General features: G+C 39.3%; 1 protein-coding gene across 4 annotated transcripts in view; it reads right to left on the bottom strand.

The window, feature by feature from the left end:
* Positions 1–5,000, bottom strand: part of LOC143281105 (homeobox protein Meis1-like) — a 335,401-nt gene that overhangs the window by 232,633 nt on the left and 97,768 nt on the right. The gene's annotated exons all lie outside the window — the stretch shown is intronic.

Here is a 5,000-nt window from a genome sequence, read left to right as displayed (position 1 = left end):
TTTTTTAATGATAAGGAGAAAGTCTAAGATTTCCGATTGCATTGCTTTGTAAAATGGTTACCTATTTAACTTGAATAAAACTGTTTAAAACAAAATGTTCCAACAAGACAATGAACGTTTACGAAGAGCGAAACGAAGCACTAGTTCTTGCAAACGAAATATCGAGGAAACCAATATTTCCAATCAGGTAACACTCACAGCAAGGAAATGATGCACAAGAAACAGCAAAGAAATCAAATGTTTCCAGTAAACAAATAAAATGCTTCCGAACACTCGGGAGACAGATCATTTACACACACACACACACACACACACACACACACACACACACACACACACACACACAAACACAGCACACACACACACACACACACACACACACACACACACACACACACACAAACAAAACGGGCACAGAATATTTCCAGTCATAAGAAAATAAATAAACTAAAGCAGGACGCGTAATACGATGAATGTTTAAAAATACTCAGTAGACACAATCTTTCGAAATATGAGACAATAACGGGGGATCTTCTTTCGTTTATTTTATGTTATTCTTAAGATGAAGAAAAAAAACAACAACCAAAAAACAATAAACTTCAAGATCTATGACCAGAGGGAGAAAACGTCTCTACGGTAACGTTTCTCGATAAGGGATAGAAATGGAGAAAAAAAATAATAATAAAACCGGATCCCAAGACAGGTCACAGGAAAGACAGGAACCGTTAGCGATTCACTCAGTGGAAAAAACAAGACAGCTTTGAAAAAGCCGATTAATGAGATAATAAGACAAAAATCTGTCGAGAATGCCATGTTGTATAGAATAAAACCGAAAGAAAAACAAAAGACATGTCAGACAATCTTTGCAGACATGCCGTCTTTTGTAAACCGATCCTTCCCTTCCTGCATCGTGCGAAGACCATGTCAGTTGGGAAAATGTAAATTTATGGATACCAGACTGAACCAAAAAAAACAGACCTCATATCGTCATCATCTTCATTATACCCACATCACCATCGCTTTTTTAATGCTTTTTTATTTTAATAATTATTTTTTCTTTAAGTATTCACCAATTCTTTCAAAAGCAATAAATTCTTAATCTTCTTCTGCTTCCCCTTATCTCTTTCTCCTTCTTATCATTATTCTCATTATTTCAACTAACTGAGCACTGAAGATGGAAGCTGCTTTAATTTATGAAAAAAATAATGTACAATGAAAGTTAGACAACACCTCACAGTGTGTGACTGTTTCTTCCTGTTCAAATCCTCTTCGTTTCCTTTACATCAATTATAGGCACCTGACCCAATCACGAAAGTTTAATGTACAGGGATCATACACACGTCAACATGAAACTAATTAGTTACAACAAGAGCTGCGTGTATGTGTGTGTGTGTATGTGTGTGTGTCTCGTCTAAAAACTGAAATGTCATTTTGCGGATTGACAGACAGACACGCCCTTTTCAGTAGCTAGGAATTCTCCTATTTTCCACATGCGAGTCTTCCACCAAGATCTTGTCGACTGTATTTTTCACGCTGTCAGTTCATATCCGCCGTACGCGTTCAAACACCACTCGAGTGAAAATTTTTCACTCATTCTGTTTTCGTACACACTCGCATGAGAACGTCTGCCTCTAAACTTAAATAAATAAATAAGCTGATTTATTTATTCACCCAACTTACATCAATTTATTTCTTCTTTATATCTATATATATATATATATATATATATATATATAATCTTTAACAGATTCACTGATAAAATGAGGAATTTAAAAAGAGACGTTCCGATTCTTTTGTCGTATGAATAGATAGAAAGTATTCGTATTTATCAGTTTTATATTTCTGTTTGCTTATATTGCTGGGTACTCATTTAATTTTCTATTTCATATCTATTTATGTCGGTTTTGTTCCGAGTCCTTCAAAACCGATTGAATTTGATTTGTCTCAACACAAAACACCGCGTAATAGAGCAAAATCAACGATTGTCATATATTTCTAAAGTTTTTTTTTTCTTATGAATTTGATTTCTCTCAACACAAAACACCGCGTAATATAGCAAAATCAACGATTGTCATATATTTCTAAAGTTGTTTTTTTTCTTATGAATTTGATTTGTCTCAACACAAAACACCGCGTAATATAGCAAAATCAACGATTGTCATATATTTCTAAAAGATTTTTTTTTTTTCTTAAACAAACATTTGTCCGACAGTAAGCTTTGCCATTTATTCTTAATTCATTGTGTGTGTAAATACTTATCTATTCGTTCATTTCAAGATATCTGCCGATCTGTTGATAAATTAACTGATTGATTTACCTACAAACAATCTGACGTTCAAAGTCGTTAAAATCATTTCCTAAAAAAAAAAAAAAAGAGGGCGGGGAAAGTGAAACTTCCACACTAAAGGGTGTTTCGCTTTTTAGCCAACCCATCCCAAAACAAATGAAATAAATTTTTGTAAGCGAGAGAGAGAGAGGGGGGGTGGGGGTGGATGGGGGTGGGATGGGGGGCAGACACAGTGAGACAGAGAGATAAAAATTCTCCAAGACAGGAGGGGGGGGGAGAGGGGCGTAGGGGGAAGAGAGGGACTTTCTTGATTAATTTCGTGGCATAAACAAGATCGACAGTGACAAACGGGGCAGAGCTAAAAGAGGGTGACCGGAACGGGGAGAAAGAGAGAGAGAGGGGGGGGAGGGGGGCGGGGGGGGGGAGGGGAGGGGGAGGGAAGGGAGGGAAGTGAGAGGAAGAGAGCTTTTAAAAGCGTTCCCGCCCTCCCTCCCCACCCCACCCCCCTCTCTCTCCTCTAACGATCCCCCCCCGCCCCCCGCCCCCTCTCCCCCTAGGTATTTCCCCTCCACACACTACAACATCCTCCTCCTTCCCAAACTGGTCGCAGTTCATTTTGATGCCAGAGTCTGTCTTTGTACCCACAGAAGAAGAGCGAAAGTAGCCGCGCGAGAGCAATGTGCTGGGGGCTGCGCCGTCATGTGATGTCAGGAGATCCTCTTGTCTGCTAGTTTGGCACAGTAGTACAGCGCGCAGGGGGTGGGGGGAGTTGGTTCTGAGGGGGGGAAGGGGCTAGGGGGGGGGAGGTTCTGAGGGGGCTGAGTGGTGGTGGTTGGGATGGGGGGGGGGGTGTATGATGTGACTGTGCTCAATGGTCAGATGTTGTCCAACTCGTGCACTGTTCAGCAGTACAGTTGTGGGGGTGGGGTGACGGGGGTTTATTTACGTATTTATTTATTTATTTATTTTTCCTTCGGTGCAGGTTGGAGGAGGCGGGGAAAAGTGGGGAAAGAGCCAGATTCTTGTCTGTCCGTCTGCACGCTGATTATTTTCGCCTCTTTGGTTGTTTTTCACTTTTTGTTGTTGTTGTTGTTGTTGTTGTTGTTTTCGTCGTCGCACGGTTGTTTCACTGTTTCCTACTTTATAGGATGTTTGTGTGCGCACACTTTCATTATTTGCACACAAAAATAACAAAAGTAACATAACACAACATAATAAAACAAAAATTATTACATTAAAAAAAAATATGTTCGAAACGTTTCATTTTTCGTTCATCCATTTTTGTTTTGTTTTGTTGTTGTTGTTATTGTTGTTGTTTTTTGTGGGGTTTTTTGTTGTTTTTTTTGTTGTTTTTTTTTGCTTTGGTCATTGTTTTATAATAATAATGATGCATGTGAATCCAATCTCTACACCCACGTGCACAGACACAAACAACAAAAGACAATGCTGTTGCAGAAAATATACAAGATAAGTGTAACTAACGGAGCAACTGTAAAAAAACTAAACACACACACACAAAAAAAAACAACAAAAAAACAACCAAACAACAACAAAAAATAATGGGTTAAGAAAAAAAAAAAGCACCATTGGCTATAATACATTCAAACACAGGAATGGAAGTCGCACATACACGAACACAAACGTCCATTTTTCCCATTTTCAAACTTCACTTTCATTTACATTGCTGCAGACACAAACAATAATCATCATGTGTACATACAACACACTCACACATACCCGTTATATATTATTGTTCTTAAATTTCAAATGATGCATTATCTGCAACATGTCAGAAAAACACCATCACTAAACGTTGACGTGTGTGTGGTGTGTGTGTGTGTGTGTGTGTGTGTGTGTGTGTGTGTGTGTGTGTGTGTGTGTGTGTGTGTGTGTGCCACCAGAGAGGGAGAGGGAGAGAGAGAGAGAGAGAGGGGGGTGGGGGTGTCCCTAACACAAATTCGCGTCCTTAATGCAAACTCTAGACGTCAAAAACATGGGTGAATGGGGGCGGAGGATTAAGACAAAACCTGAAACAGGAGAGAGAGAGAGAGAGAGAGAGAGAGAGAGAGAGAGAGAGAGAGAGAGAGATGGCAGTACACAGTTAAAGGGGGTAATTTTATCCGCCATGTTACGGCGGTAAGGGTTGTGGGAACTATCTCCGCTGTATTTGTTCCAACACCACTGTACAACAAGCCACAGTTCACAGAGCGCTCCGCAGCGTGTTGGCTTTGTAGTGTGCGTGTGTGTGTGTGCGTGTGTGTGTGTGCGTGTGTGTGTACGCGCACGCGTATGTATGTGTTTGTGTGTTTGCGAGAGAGAGAGAGAGTGTATATGTGAGTGTGTGAGAATGTGTGACAACAAATCTGAACCACCCGTAAATGAATATAAAGAATCAAATAATAATCAACAAATTCAATATTACAAACAACAATCCCAACAACAGTTGTACATTAAAATAACCATTTGTACATATAAAACAACAAATCAAATACGCATAAAAAAAATCAGAAAGACATCGGTAACCCTTTTCAAAAACATGTAAACTGATTTATTCACCAGATCATTTCTGCCTTTGTAGACTATATTTCGCCAGATAACTAATTTCTGCATGCAGGCTTTCACGTGTATAATATTTCTTTTACACCTACTATCAAACCCACTATCTATACAGGCAGCCGTATTTCGACTTCAAACGTATCACCTGGATGATCAT

Source organism: Babylonia areolata, chromosome 4 (genome assembly GCF_041734735.1).
Source record: "Babylonia areolata isolate BAREFJ2019XMU chromosome 4, ASM4173473v1, whole genome shotgun sequence".
In the NCBI taxonomy this organism is placed as follows: Eukaryota; Metazoa; Mollusca; class Gastropoda; order Neogastropoda; family Buccinidae; genus Babylonia; species Babylonia areolata.
The sequence above is the reverse complement of the archived record's forward strand: the minus strand, read 5'-3'. Positions and strand labels throughout refer to the sequence as shown.